A 17,221-nucleotide genomic window follows, 5' to 3' on the forward strand; every position below is an offset into this window, starting at 1 on the left:
AAAACCAGACAAAGACTACAAAAAATAAAGGGAAAAAGAAATTACATGCCAATATCTTTGATGAATATAGATACAAAATTTTCAACAAAATATTAGCAAACTGAATTCAACAACACATAAAAACGGTGCTACACCACAATCAAGTTGGATTCACCCCAGGTTCATAAGGATGGTTCAACATATGCATATCAATCAATATGATACACCACATCAAAAAAGAAAAGACAAATTTACATGATAATCTCAATAAATGCAGAAAAAGTATTTGATAAAATTCAACATCCATTCATAATAAAAACTCTTACCAACGTGTGTATAGAGGGAGCATATCTCAACATCATAAAAGCTATTTATGATATATCCCAGCCAACATAATAAATGGTGAAAAATTAAAAGCCTTCCCACTAAATTCAGGGACAGGACAAGAATGATCACTCTCACCATTTCCATTCAGCATAGTACTGGAAGTCCTAGCCATGTCAATCACACAAGAAAAAGAAATAAAATCTATCCAAATTGGAAAGAAGAGGTAAAATTGTCATCATATGCAGATGACATGATACTCTATACAGAAAACCCTAAAGACTCCACACAAAAACTATTAGAACTGATAAACGAATTCAGCAAGGTAGTAGGACACAAGATTAATATATAGTAATAAGTGGCATTTCTTTACAATAACAATGAAATATTAGAAAGAGAAAGTAAAAAAAAATCCTGTTTAAAATTGCATAAAACAAATAGAATATATAGAAATAATCCTAACCAAGGAGACAAAAGACTTATACACTGAGAACTATAAAACATTCATAAAGGAAATCAAAGATCATTCAAGGAAATGGAAAGATATCCCATGCTCTTGGATTGGAAAAATTAATATAATTGAAATGGCAATTCTGCCCAAAGCAATCAACAGATTTAATGTGATCCTTATCAAATTACCTATGACATTTTTCACAGAACTAGAACAAATAATACTAAAATTTAAATAAAACCATAAAAAACCCAGATTTGCCAAAGCAATCCTGAGGAAAAAGAACAAAGCAGGAGGAAAAACCTTCCTGGACTTCAGCTAATACTACAAAGCTACAGTAATCAAAACAACATGGTATTGGAAGAAAAACAGACATATTGATCAATGGAACAGAATAGAGTCCAAAAACAAACCCAGATACCTGTGGACAACTAATCTTCAATAAAGGAGGCAAGAATAAACAATAGAGAGAAGAATCTTTTCACCAAGTGGTGTTGGGAAAGCTAGACAGCCCCATGTAAATCAATGAAATTAGAACACTCCTTCACACCATCTACACAAATAAACTCAAAATGGCTTAAAAACTTAAATATAAGACCTGAGGCCCATAAAAGTCCTGGAAAAGAACAAAAGCAAACCATTCTCTAACATAAATTGTACCAATGTTTTCTTAGGTCAGTCTTTCAAGGCAATAGAAATAAAAGCAAAATTAACAAATGGGACCTAATCAAACTTATAAGCTTTTACACAGCAAAGGACACCATAAACAAAATGAAAAGGCAACCTAAGGAATGGAAGAAAATATTGAAAACAATGTGACCAACAAGGGTTTACTTCCCAAAATATGCAAAAAACCCATACAACTCAATAACTAAAAATCAAACCAATTGAAAAAATGGGCAGAAGACCTAAATAGACATTTCTCCAAAAAAAGACATACAGAGAGCCACTAATCACATGAAAAGACACTCAACATCACTAATTATTAGAGAAATACAAATCAATACTACAGTGAGGTATCACTTCACACCTGTCAGAATGGCCGTCATTAAAAAGTCTACAAATAACAAATGCTGGAGGGGGTGTGGAGAAAAGGGAACCCTCCTACACTTTGGTGAGATTGTAAATTGATGCAGCCACTATGAAAAACAGTATAGAGGTTTCTTAAAAAAATTAAAATAGGGTTACCAAATGATCCATCAATCTCACTCCTAGGCATATATCCAGAGAAAACTCTAATTTGAAAAGATACATGCAGCCCAATGTTCATAGCAGCACTATTTACAATATGCAAGACATGAAAGCAACCTAAATGTCCATTGACAGATGAATGGAGAAAGAAGATTTATATTTGTATATATACATATAAAGTGGAATACTACTCAGCCATAAAAGAGAATAAAATAATGCCATTTGCAGCAATATAGATGGACCTAGAGATTATCATACTAAGTGAAGTAGGTCAGAAAGAGAAAAATAAATATCATGTAATATCACTTATATGTAGAATCTAAAATATGATACAAATGAACATATTTACAAAACAGAAACAGTCTCACAGATGTAGAAAACAAACTTATGGTTACCAAAGGGGAAAGTGGGTTGGGGAAGAATAAATTAGAAGATAGGGATTAGCAGATATAAATTACTATATATAAAATAGATAGGGACTTCCCCAGTGGCTAAGAATCCACCTGCCAATGCAGGAGACACGGGTTCAAGCCCTGGTCCCAGAAGATCCTGCATGCTGTGGAGCAACTAAACCTGTGTGCCACAACTATGAAGCCTGCATGCCACAACTACTAAAGCCCACACTCCTAGAACCCATGCTCCACAACAAGTCACCACAATGAGAAGCCCATGCACCACAATGAAGAGTAGCTCCTGCTTGCCACACCTAGAGAAAGCCCATGCACAGCGACAAAGACCCAGCACAGCCAAAAATAAAATATAAAATAGATAAGCAACAAGGTCTCACTATATTGCACAGAGAACTATATTCAATATCCTGTAATAAAACATAATAAGAAAGAATATGAAAAAGATTATATATATTCAGTCACATATATACATATATGTAACTGAATCACTTTGCTGTTCACCAGAAACTAACATCACATTGTAAATCAACTATACTCCAAAAAAAAAAAAAAAAAAGGATCCACAATGCAATGTGTTGGGGGGCAGACTTAGGATATATTCAAGTCCCATACTCCCAGGTGAGTGACCCACAAACAGGAGAATAAGTACAATTGCAGAGGTTCTCCCAAAGGAGTGAGAGGCCAAATCCCCACTTCAGGCTCCCCAGATAAAAGGTCCTGCACTGAGAAGATGAGCCCTCAGAGCTCTGAAGGCCAACAGGGCTTATTTTTGGGGAGGTCAGAGGGCTGGGGGAAATAGAGACTTCACTATTAAAGGGTACACACAAAATCTCACATGCTCCAGAACCCAGGGCAGAAGCAGTAATTTGATAAAAGCCTGTGTCAGACCTATCTGTTAATCTTGGAGAGTGTTCCAGAGTAGCAGGAGGAAACTGCAGTTCATCTTGGGGACATAGACAAAAGTGGTAGCACTTTGGGGGAGCTCCTTCTACCATGTGGACACTGGTTCTGGCAAGTGCCATTTTGGATTCCTACCCCTAGTTAATTAGCCTCAGGACCCAGCCCCACCCTAGCCCAATGGTCTGCAGGCTCCAGTGGGGGCCTGGGATGCCTCAGGCCAAGCAACTAACTGGGTGTGGACACAGTCCCTCCCACTAGCAGACAGCCTTCCTTAAAAGCCCCTGGGGCCACAGTTGCCTCTGGAAATGACCTTACCTGCCAGAATGCCAATGACATGACCCCACACACAGTGCTGACTTCTAGACCCAAGACCCTGTGAGACACAGTTCCACCCCCAGTAGGCCCTGGGACCAGCTGGGCCTCATCCCACTCACCAGTGTCCTTTCTCTAGCCTCAGGCCAGGTCCATCACCCAGCATGGAGAAATCAGCTGCCAGAAAACCCCAGCTTCAAGTATGTAGACATGGCCCACTCACCAATAAGTCAGGCCCTGCCCTGGAAAGAGCAGGACCATGACCTCACCCACTATCAGGCCAAAACAAACTTCAAGACACCCTGGGCACCATACCCAGCTGTGTCAAGAACTGACACCAACCACCAGTGAACTGATACTAGCTCTGGGACCCCTGAGCAGAGCAACCAGATCCCAGGATATAACTCTGCCTATCAGTAGGCTGTACTAGCCCTATTGCCTGACTTCACCCACCAGTGGGTAGGCAATAACCCCAGTGTCTCCTGGATGCTGACTTTGCCCACCAGCAACCCAGCACTAGCCCAGGGGCTCCCTGGGATTCTGCAGTTGTCTGCCTACTGACTCAGTGCTGACAGCCAGTAGCCAGCATCCTCTGCACAAGGCAGAGACTAGCAACCAACTGGACTGGGGACCAATAAACCTATCAGACTGCCTACATAGTCAGCCCACCACAACAGAAAGACCCATGCAGCACTTATAGGGAAAATCCCTAGAGTATATAGCTCAGATGATGATAGGGAACATGCTGCTGGGACAAACTGAACATCTCCTACTAAAGACCACTTCTCCAAAGTTAGGAAATGTAACGAACCCACCAGATAAATAAAAGTAAAAACATCAGCTTAGGCAAAATAAGGTGACAGAGAACATGTTCCAAATGAAGGAACAAGATAAAACCCCAGAAAAAGAACAAAGTTAAGTGGAGATAGGCTATCTAACTGAGAAAAAGTTCAGGGTAATAATCATAAAGATGATCAAAGAACTTGGGGGAAGAATTGATAGACAGAGTGAGAGGTTAGAAGTTTTAACAAAGAGTTAGAAAACAAAGAACAAGTAAAGATGAAGAATACAATAACTAAAATGAAAAATACTCTAGAAGGAATCAATAACAGACTAAATGATACAGAGGAACAGATCAGCAAGCTGGAAGACAGAGTAGTGGAAATCACTGCTGCTGAACAGAAAAAAGAAAAAAGAATGAAAGGAAATGACTGTTTAAGGGACGTCTGGACAAAATTAAGTAGTCATATTCACATTTTTTTGTACTGAGCTTTTTATTGTTTTCTTCCTCCCTTTTAATTATTCAAGCAATGCAAGAATAGATTCTTTATGTAAAAAGTTAAAAGAAATTCCAACAATAGGAAAAAAAGCAAAGGTCCTGAATTCTTTTATCTTTTTAATTCCTTCTCCAGAACTGCCACTGTAGTTGTTTTGTTGTATATTTCTCTAGACCTTTTCCTTTATTTTACAAAAACAAAACAAACACATAAATGCACATACAATCTTAAATATACTGATAGCTTATTTCCTTCTGGCCTGCAGAGTCTCTGCTGAAACTCTCACTGCTGTGGCCTCTCCTATTGCAGAGCACAGGCTCTGGATGTGCAGGCTCAGTGGCCATGGCTCACGGGCCCAGCCGCTCCGTGGCATGTGGGATCTTCCCAGACCGGGGCATGAACCCATACCCCCTGCATCAGCAGGCGAACTCTAAATCACTGTGCCACCAGGGAAGCCCGCCCTTTCTGCTTTTGATATCCTCTCATTATCCTTGATTTTTGCTATTTTAATTACAATGTGTCTTGGTGTGTTTCTGTTTAGCTTAATCCTGTAAGGGACTCTGCATTTCCTGGACTTGGGTGACTATTTTCTTTCCTAAGTTAGGGAAGTTTTCAGTAATCATATTTACATTTTAAAAGTCTCAGAAAGAGAAGCAAGAAAGGATGAGAACATATTTGAAGACACAAATAACTGAAAACTCCCCTAACTTAAGAACAGAAATAGTCACCCAAGTCCAGGAAATGCAGAGACCCCCTTACGGGATTAAACTAAAGAGAAACACACAAACACATTGTAATTAAAATGGCAAAACTTAAGGATAATGAGAGGATATCAAAAGCAGAAAAGGAAAAGCAACAAATAACACACAAGGGAACTTCCATAAGCCTATCAGCTGACTTTTCAACAGAGACTCTGCAAGCCAGAAGGGAGTAACACAATATATTCAGAGTGATGAAAGGGAAAAGCCTACAACCAATAATACTCTACACAGCAAGGCACTCATTCAGATCTGATGGAGAGATCAAAGCTTTACAGATAAGCCAAACTAAAATAGTTCAGCATCAACAAACCAGATTTACAAGAAATGATGAAGGAACTTCTCTAAGTGAAAAAGAAAAGGCTACAATTAGAAACATAAACATCATGAAATTAAAGGTAAACATAGAGTAAAGGTAGGAAATCATCCAAGCAAAAAGCTAGTAGGAAGGTTAAAAGACAGAAGTAGTAAAATCATCTATATCCACAATAAGCAGTTAAGGAATACACAAATTAATTAGATGTAAAGTATGATATTAAAAAGAGTAATCATGAGGGGAGGGGAATACAAATGCAGGGTTGTTAAAATGCACTTGAAATTAAGAGATCAGCAAGTTAAAACATCATATAGGTAGATAAATAGATATAGATAGATGATAGATAGATAGGTGCTATATAGATAGATAGATATTAGATAGATAGGTGATAGGTAGATAGATAGATGATAGATAGATTGCTATATATAAGCATCATAGTAACTATATATCAAAAATCTTTAATAGGAACACACACAAAAATGAGAAAGAAATCCAAACATAAGACTAAAGATATTCATTAAATCACAAGAGAGGAGAACAAAAGAGGAATAAAGGGAAAAAAGACCTACAAAAACAACCCCCAACTAATTAACAAAATGGCAATAAGAACATACACATCAATAATTAACTGTAAATGGACTAAAGGTTCCAATAAAAAGACATAGAGTTGTTGAATGGATACAAAAACAAGACGTGTATGTATGCTGCCTGCAAGAGACTCACTTCAGAGTTAAAAAAAAAGAGAGACTAAAATTGAGAGGATAGAAAAACTTTTCCATGAAAATGAAAATCAAAAACAGCCAGTGGAGCAATACTTATATGAGACAAAATCAACTGTAAAATAAAGAGTATTACAAGAGACAAGGAATGACATTACATAATAATCAAGGGATAAAAGGAAACCATAAACAAGATGAAAAGACAGCCCTCAGAGTGGGAGAAAATATTTGCAAATGAAGCAACTGACAAAGGATTAACCTCCAAAATTTACAAGCAGCTCAATATCAAAAAAACAAACAACACAATTCAAAAATGGACAGAAGACCTAAATAGACACTTCTCCAAAGAAGATATACAGATTGCCAACAAACACATAAAAGAATGTTCAACATCATTAATCATTAGAGAAATGCAAATCAAAACTACAATGAGATATCATCTCACACTGGTCAGAATGGCCATTGTCAAAAACTCTATAAACAATAAATGTTAGAGAGGCTGTGGAGAAAATGGTACACTCTTGCACTGTTGGTGGGAATGTAATTTGATACAGCCACTATGGAGAATAGCATGGAGGTTCCTTAAAAAACTAAAAATAGAACTATGACCCAGCAATCCCACTACTGGGCATATACCCTGAGAAAACTATAACTCAAAAAGAGTCATGTACCATAATGTTCATTGCAGCTCTATTTACAATAGCAAGAACATGGAAGCAACCTAAGTATCTATCGACAGATGAATGGATAAAGAAGACATGGCACATATATACAATGGAATATTACTCAGCCATAAAAAAAATGGAATTGAGTTATTTGTAGTGAGGTGGATGGACTTGGAGTCTGTCATACAGAGTGAAGTAAGTCAGAAAGAGAACAAATACTGTTTGCTAACATATATATATGGAATCTAAAAACAAAACAAAACAAAAAGGTCATGAAGAACCTAGGGGCAAGATGGGAATAAAGACGCAGACCTACTAGAGAATGGACTTGAGGACATGGAGAGGGGGAAGGGTAAGCTGGGACAAAGTGAGAGAGTGGCATGGACATATACACACTATGAAATGTAAAATAGATAGCTTTTGGGAAGCAGCTGCATAACACAGGGAGATCAGCTTGGTGCTTTGTGACCACCTAGAGGGGTGGGATAGGGAGGGTGGGAGGGAGGGAAATACAAGAGGGAAGAGATATAGGGATATATGTATATGTATAACTGATTCACTTTGTTATAAAGTAGAAAGTAACACACCACTGTAAAGTAACTATACTCCAATAAAGATGTTAAAAAAAAATAATCAAGGGATCAATCCAAGAAGATATAAAAATCATAAATCCATATGCATCCAACATAGAAGTACTAACTACATAAAGAAAATATTAACAAACATAAAGGGAGAAATTGAAAGTACCACAATAATAATAGGGGATTTTAACACCCCATTTATATAACTGGACAGATCATTCAGACAGAAAATCAATAAGCGAGCACTAGCCTTAAATGGCACATTAGACCAGAGGATTTAATAAATACATATATAGAACATCCCATCTGAAAGTAGATTACACATTCTATTTAAGTGCACATGGAGCATTCTGCAGGGTAGACCACATGCTAGGCCACAAAACAAGCCTCAATAAATTTGAGATAATTGAAATCATGCCAAACATCTTTTCCAACCACAAGACTATGAGACTATAAATCAACTATTAGGAAGAAAACTGCAAAATAAAAAACCAACAAACAGGTGGAGACTAAACTATATGCTACTAACAACCAATGGATCACTGAATAAATCAAAAAAATACCTGGACAGGGCTTCTCTGGTGGCGCAGTGGTTGAGAGTCTGCCTGCCGATGCAGGGGACATGGGTTCGTGCCCCGGTCCGGGAAGATCCCACATGCCGCGAAGCGGCTGGGCTCGTGAGCCATGGCCGCTGAGCCTGCGCGTCCGGAGCCTGTGCTCCTGAACGGGATAGACCACAAGAGTGAGAGGCCCGCGTACCGCAAAAAAAAATAAAATAAAATAAATTTAAAAAAATACCTGGACAATAACACAAACACAATGATCCAAAATCTTTGGGAGGTAGCAAGAACAGTTCTAAAAGGGAAGTTTATGGTGAAACAGAATTACCTCAGGAAACAAGAAAAATATCAAGTAAACAACCTAATCTTAAACCTAAAAGAGCTAGAAAAAGAACAAACAAAGCCAAAAGTTAATGGACGAAAATAAGTAATAATCAGAACAGAAATAAATGAAATAGACACTTAAAAAAAAAGTAGAAAAGATCAATTAACCTAAAAGATGGTTCTTTGAAAAGGTAAATAAAACTGATAAACTTTTAGCCAGACTCATCAAGAAAAAAGGGGAGAGGGCCCAAATTAATAAAATCAGAAAAGAAAAAGGAGAAATTACAACCAACATCACAAAAATCCAAAGGACAATAAAGACTACTACCAACAATTATATTCCCATAAAATGGACAAATTCCTGAAAACTTACAGTGTCCTAAGACTAAACCAGGAAGAAATAGAAAATAAGAACACACCAACTACATTAATGGAATTGAATCAGTAATTAAAAAAAAAAAAACTCCCAACAAACAATATTCCAGAACCAGGTAACTTCACAGGTGAATTCTACCAAACATTTAGAGAAGAGTTAATACCTGTCCTTCTCAAACTATTCCAAAAATTTGCAGAGGAAGAAACACTTATGAACTCATTCTATGAGGCTGTCATCACCCTGATACCAAACCAGAAAAAAAAGATATCAAACAAAAAAAGAAATTACAGACCAGTATTACTAATGAATATAGACGCAAAAATCCTCAGCAAAATACTAGCAAACTGAATCCAACAACACATCAAAAGGATCATACACCATGATCTAATGGGATTTATTCCAGGGATATAAGGACTTTTCAATATCCACACATCAATCAATGTGATACACTACATTAACAAATTGAATAAAAACCATATGATTGTCTCAATAGATGCAGGAAAACTTTTGACAAAATTCAACACTCATTTATGACAAAAACTCTCCAGAAAGTGGGCATAGATGGAACATACTTCAACATAATAAAGGCCATATGTGACAAATCCACAGCTAACATACTTAATGATGAAAAAGTGAAAGCATTTCCTCTAAGATCAGGAACAAGACAAGGTTGCCCATTCCTGCCAATTTTATTTAAGATAGTATTGGAAGTCCTAGGCACAGTAATCAGAAAGGAAAAGTAAATAAAAGGAATCCGAGTTGGAAAGGAAGAAGTTGAAATGTCACCATTTGCCAATATCATGACACTCTACATAGAAAATCCTGAAGATGACACCAAAAATTAATAGAGCTCATGAAGGAATTCAGTAAAGTTGCAGGATACAAAATCAATACACATTGTTAGTTCTATACACTAACAATGAACTATCAGAAAGATCAATCAAGGAAACTACCCCACTTAAAATTGCATCAAAATGAATAAAATACCTAGGAATAAAATACCAAGGAAGCAAAAGACTTATATTCAGAAAACTATAAGACACTGTTGAAAGAAATTGAAGACAACACAAATGGAAAGGTATGCCATGTTCATGGATTGGAAGAATTAATATTGTTAAAATGACCATATTACTCAAGGCAATCTATAAATTCAATGCAACCTCTATCAATATATCAAGGGCATTTTTTTCACAGAACTTGAACTGGTAATCCTAAAATTATATGAAAACACAAACATGCCAAATAGCAAAAACAATCTTGAGAGAGAACAGAGTTAGAAGAATCACACTCCCTAACTTCAGACTATATTACAAAGTTACAGTAATAAAAACAGTATGATATTTAACAAAATATTGTAAACAAACTACACTTAAAACAAATAAAATAAAATAACTGGGCTTCCCTGGTGGCTCAGTGGTTGAGAGTCCACCTGCCGATGCAGGGGACACGGGTCCGGGCCCCGGTCCAGGAAGATCCCACATGCCATGGAGTGGCTAGGTCCATGAGCCATGGCCACTGAGCCTGCATGTCTGGAGCCTGTGCTCTGCAACAGGAGAGGCCACAACAGTGAGAGGCCCGCATACCACACACACACAAAAAAAGTATGGTACTGGCACAAAAATAACATGTAGATCACTGGAACAGAATAGAGGGCCCAGAAATAAACCCACACACCTATGATCAATTAATCTATGTCAAGGATGCAAGAATATACAGTGGGGGAAAGACAGCCTCTTCAATAAAGGGTGCTGGGAATTGGACAGCTACATGTAAAAGAATGAAATCAGAAGATTCTCTAACTTCATATATAAAAATTAACTCAAGATGTATTAAAGACATAAACGTAAGATCAGAAACCCTAAAATTCCAAGAAGAAAACATAGACACAATACCTTTTAACATAAGTCATAGCATTATTAGCACTGTTTTTAGACCTGTCTCCTAAAACAAAGGAAATAAAAGCAAAACCAAATAAATGGAACATAATTAAACTTAAAAGTTTTTGCACAGCAAAGGAAACCATCAACAAAATGAAAAGTTAACCTACTTAATTGGAGAAAACTTTTACAAATGATATGACCAATAAAGAGTTAATATCCAAAATATATAAACAGTACACACAAATCAACATTTTTTAAAAACTCAGTTAAAACTTAAGCAGGGGCTTCCCTGGTGGTGCAGTGGTTGAGAGTCCACCTGCCGATGCAGGGGACATGGGTTCATGCCCCGGTCCAGGAAGATCCCATGTGCCGTGGAGCAACTGGGTCCGTGAGCCATGGTCGCAGAGCCTGCGTGTCCAGAGCCTGTGCTCCACAATAGGAGAGGCCACAAGAGTGAGAGACCACGTACTGCAAAAAGAAACAAAACAAAACAAAAAAAAAACTTAGGCAGAAGATGTAAATAGACATTTTTCCAAAGACATTCAGATTGCCAACAGGAAGATGAAAACATGCTGAACATTACTAATTATCAGAGAAATGCAAATCAAAAACACCATGAGTTATCACCTCACTCCAGTCAGAATGTCTATCTTAAAAATGTCAACAGGGCTTCCCTGGTGGCGCAGTGGTTGAGAGTCCGCCTGCCGATGCAGGGGACACGGGTTCGTGCCCCGGTCTGGGAAGGTCCCACGTGCCGCGGAGCGGCTGGGCCCGTGAGCCATGGCCGCTGAGCCTGCGCGTCCGGAGCCTGTCCTCCGCAGCGGGAGAGGCCACAACAGTGAGAGGCCCGCGTAACGCATAAAAAAAAAAAAAAAAAAAAAAATGTCAACAGATCATAAATACTAGAGAGGTTGTGGATAAAAGAGAATGCTCTTACACTGTTGGTAGGAATGCAGATTGGTGCTGCCACTGTCCAAAACAATATAGAGGCTTCTCACAAAACTAAAAATAGAACAACTATATGACACAGCAATTCCACTCCTTACTATATATCTGAAAAACATACCAATCCATAAAGAGACATGAACCCCAATGCTCATAGCAGCATTATTTACAATAGCCAAGATAAGGAAGCAACCTAAGTGTCTAGCAAGAGATGACTGGATAAAGGAGATGAGATATGTTTATACACACACACACACACACACACACACACACACACAGTGGAATACTACTCAGCCATAACATAGAATGAAATTTTGTGACTTGCAACAACATTGATGGATTGCAGGGTATTATGCTAAGTGAAATAAGTCAGACAGAGAAAGTCAAATACTGTGTAATATCACTTACATGTGGAATCAAAAAAGTACAACAAACAAGTGAATGTTACAAAAAAGAAACAGACTCATAGATATAGACAATAGATAGTGGTTACCATTGGGGAGAAGGAAGAGGGGGAGGGTCAAGATAGGCATAGGGGATTAAGTGTTACAAAATACTATGTATAAAATTAATAAGCTACAAGGATATATTTACAGCACAGTGAAATACAGCCAATATTTTATTATACTGTAAATGGAATAAAATCTTTAAAAATTGTGAACCACTATGTTGTACACCCAAAATTGAATAATATTGTACATCTATTATACCTCAATTTAAAATATTTTCTAAAAAAATACTAAACAAATTCCTCACAAAATATTCAAAAAAATAGAGGATGAAATATTGCCAAATTCAGTCTATGAGGCCACCTACCATGATACCAAAATCAGACAAAGATACTACAAAAAAAGAAATTACAGGCCAATACATCTGATGAATATTGATGCAAAAATACTCAACAAAATATTAGGAAACCAAATTTAACAGTTTATAAAAGGAATATACATCATGATTAAGTGGGATGGTCCAATATTTGCAAATCGATCAATATGATACTTTAACAAATGAAAGGATAAAAATTAAATGATCATCTTAATAGATATAGAAAAAGCTTTTGATAAAATTAAATATCCATTAATTGTTTAAAAAAAAAAAAACTCTTCAAGTTGGTATAGAGGGAACACATCCCAACATTATAAAGGCCATTTACAACAAACCAACAGCCAACATCATATTCAGTGGTAAAAAGCTGAAATTCTTCCCACTAAAATTGAGAACAGATGAGAGTGACCACACTCACCACTTCAATTTAACATAGTGTTTGAAATCTAGCCACAGCCATCAGACTAGAAAAAGAAATAAAAGGCATGCAAATAGTTAGGGAAGAAATAAAATAGTCATTATTTGCTGATGAAATGTTATGATATATAGAAAACTCTAAATTCTCCACCAAAAAACAAAATCTATTAGACCTAGAAAATGAATTCAGTATTGGTGCAGGATATAAGATTACAAGCATATAAAAATCTGTTGCTTTTCTATATGATAATGAAATATCAGAAAGAGAAAGAAAACAATCCTGCTTAATACTGCATCAAAAAATAAAATACCTAGGAATAAATTTAAAGAGGTGAAAGACCTATACTCTGAAAATGACAAAACAGTGATGAAGAAAATTGATGATGATACAAAGAAATGGAAAGATATCCTGCACTCTTGGATTGGAAGAATATTGTTAAAAGGACCATACTACCCAAAATGATCTCTAGATTTAATGCAAACCCTATAAAATATCTATGACATTTTTCAAAGAACATGAACAAATAATCCTAAAATTTATATGAAAGCACAAAAGATCCTAAATTGCCAGAGCATCTTAGAGAAAAAGAAAAAAGAATGAAGCTGGAGGTATCAAGCTCTCTAACTTCAGACTATATTGTACTACAAAGCTACAGTAATCAAAACAGCATGGTACCAGCGGAAAAACAGACTTATAGAACAATGAAAAAGAATAGACTCCAGAAATAAATCTACACACTTATGGTCAATTAATCTACAACAAAGTGGTTAAGAATATACAAAGGAAAAGTTATTCTCTTCAATAAGTGGTGTTGGGAAAACTGGACAGCTACATGTAAAAAAATGAGATTAGAACATTTCTTCTCTTCACACCATATATAAAAATAAACTCAAAATGGAGTAAGGACATAAATATAAGACCTGAAACAATAAAACTCTGAGAAGACAACATAGGCAGGATAATCTTTGAAATAAATCATAGCAATAGTTTTTGGATAAGTCTCCTAAGGCAAAAGAAATTAAAGCAAAAATATTTCAATGGAACCTAATTAAACTTAAAAGCTTTTGTACACCGAAGGAAACCACCCACGAAATGAAAACACAACCTATTGAAAGGGAGAAAATATATGCAAATGATGTGACCAATAAAGGGTTAATATCCAAAATATATATATAGTACATACAACTCAATATCAAAACAACAGACAACAGGATATTTAAATGGCAGAAGACCTGAATAGACATTTTTCCAAAGAAGACAAACAGCCAACAGGTACATGAAGAAATGGTACATTACTAGTCATCAGAGAAATGCAAACCAAACCTCACACCTGTAAAATGGCTACTATCAAAATGTCTACAAATAACAAATGTTGATGAGGATGTGGAGAAAAAGGAACCCTAGTACACTGTTGGTGGGAATATAAATTAGTGTAGCCACTGTAGAAAACAGTATGGAGTTTAAAAAGTACTAAAAATAGATCTACTATATTATCCAGCAATTCCACTTCTGGTTATATGATAAAGAAAACTAAAACATTAATTTGAAAAGATACATACACCCCAATGTTTATAGCAGCATTATGGACAATAGATAAGATATGGAAGCAAACTAAGTGGCCATCGACAGATGAATGGATAAAGAAGATGTGATATATATATATATACACACACACAATGGAATGTTATTCAGCCCTTAAAAAAGAATGAGGATCTTGGGAGATGCAGGCACCTAGCACAGGAGACCTGGGATGAGAAATGGGATGAAATGGCACGTGGACAAGGATGGTGCTGAGTGGCATTGAGGTGACTGCAGTGGTGCAACAGTGAGAAGTGGTTGAGGTGAGCAGGTTTTTTGAAGTTCCAGCTAGCAAGGCTTCTGACATCTTTGCCTGGTTTTGGTGCTCTGGCCTGATGTCAGTCTTGAGCCTGAGGTGGGAGAGCCAATTTCAGGACATTGGACCACCAGAGACCTCCAGGCCCCATGTAATATCAGTCAGTGAGAGATCTCCCAGAGATCTCTGTCTCAATGATAAGACCCAACTCTACCCAACTGCCAGCAAGCTCCAGTGCTGGACACCCCATACCAAACAACTGGCAAGAAAGGAACACAACCCCACCCATTAGCAGAGAGGCTGCCTAAAATCATAATAAGTTCACACCCCTAAACACACCACCAGACGCAACCTGTCCACTGAAAAGACAAAATCCAGCATCACGCACCACAATACAGGCATCAGTCCACAACACCAGGAAGCCTAAACAACCCACTGAACCAACCTTAGCCACTGGGGGCAGACAACAGTAATAAGAGGAACTACAAACATACAGCCTGTGAAAAGGAGACCCCAACACAGTAAGTTAAACAAAATGAGAAGACAAAGAAATATGCAGCAGATGAAGGAGTAAGGTAAAAACCCACCAGACCAAACAAATGTAGAGGAAATAGGCAGACTACCTGAAAAAGAATTCAGAGTAATAATAGTGAAGAAGATGGAATATCTCGGAAAGGTAATGGAGAAAATAGAGGAAATGTTTAACAAGAACCTAGAAGAACTAAAGAGCAAACACACAATGATGAACAACACAATAAATGAAATTAAAATTTCTCTAGAAGGAATCAATAGAAGAATAACTGAGGGAGAAGAATGCATAAGTGACCTGGAAGATAAAAGAGTGGAAATAACTACTGCAGATCATAATAAAGAAAAAAGAATGAAACGAGTTGAGGACAGTCTCAGAGACACCTGGGGTAACATTAAACACACCAACATTCAAACTATAGGGGTCCCAGAAGAAAAGGAGAATAAAAAGGGTCTAAGAAAATATTTGAAGAGCTTATAGTTGAAAACTCCCCTAACATGGGAAAGAAATAGTCAATCAAGTCCAGGAAGTGCAGAGAGCCCCATACAGGGAAAATCCAAGGAGAAACACACCAAGACACATATTAATCAAACTATCAAAAATTATATATAAAGAAGCAATATTAAAAGCAGCAAGGGAAAAGCAAAACAATAAAATACAAGGGAAATCCCCAAAAGCTTAACAGCTGATCTTTCAGAAGAAACTCTGCAAACCAGAAGGGAGTGGCAAGACATATTTAAAGTGATGAAAGGGAAAAACCTACAACCAAGATGCCTCTACACAACAAGGATCTCATTCAGATTTGATGGAGAAATTAAAATCTTTACAGACAAGCAAAAGATAAGAGAATTCAGCATCACAAAACCAGCTTTAAAACAAGGAACTTCTCTAGGCAGGAAATACAAGAGAAGGAAAAGACCCACAAAAACATACCCCAAACAATTAAGAAAATGGTAATAGGAACATGCATATCAATAATTACCTTAAATGTAAATGGATTAAATGCCCCAACCAAAAGACATAGACTGGCTGAATGAATACAAAAACAAGAACTGTATATATACTGTCTACAAGAGACCCATTACAGACCAGACTGAAAGTGAGAGGATGGAAAAAGTATTTCATGCAAATGCAAGTCAAAAGAAAGCTGGAGTAGCAATTCTCATATCAGACAAAATAGACTTTAAAATAAAGACTATTACAAGAGACAAAGAAGGACACTACATAATGATCAAGGGATGAATCCAAGAAGAAGATATAACACTTGTAAATATGTATGCACCCCACATAGAAGCACCTCAATACATAAGGCAAACACTAACAGCCATAACAGGGGAAATCGACAGTAACATAATAATAGTAGGGGACTTTAACGCCTCACTTTCACCAATGGACAGATCAACCAAAATGAAAATAAATAAGGAAACACTAGCTTTAAATGATGCATTAAACAAGATGGATTTAATTGATATTTAAAGGACATTCCATCCAAAAACAACAGAATACACTTTCTTCTCAACTGCTAATGGAACATTCTCCAAGACAGATCATATTCTGGGTCAAATATCCATTCTTGGTAAATTTAAGAAAATTGAAATTGTATCAAGTATCTTTTCCAACCACAACGCTATGAGACCAGATATAAAT

Source organism: Phocoena phocoena, unplaced genomic scaffold (assembly GCF_963924675.1).
Source record: "Phocoena phocoena unplaced genomic scaffold, mPhoPho1.1 SCAFFOLD_110, whole genome shotgun sequence".
NCBI lineage: Eukaryota > Metazoa > Chordata > Mammalia > Artiodactyla > Phocoenidae > Phocoena > Phocoena phocoena.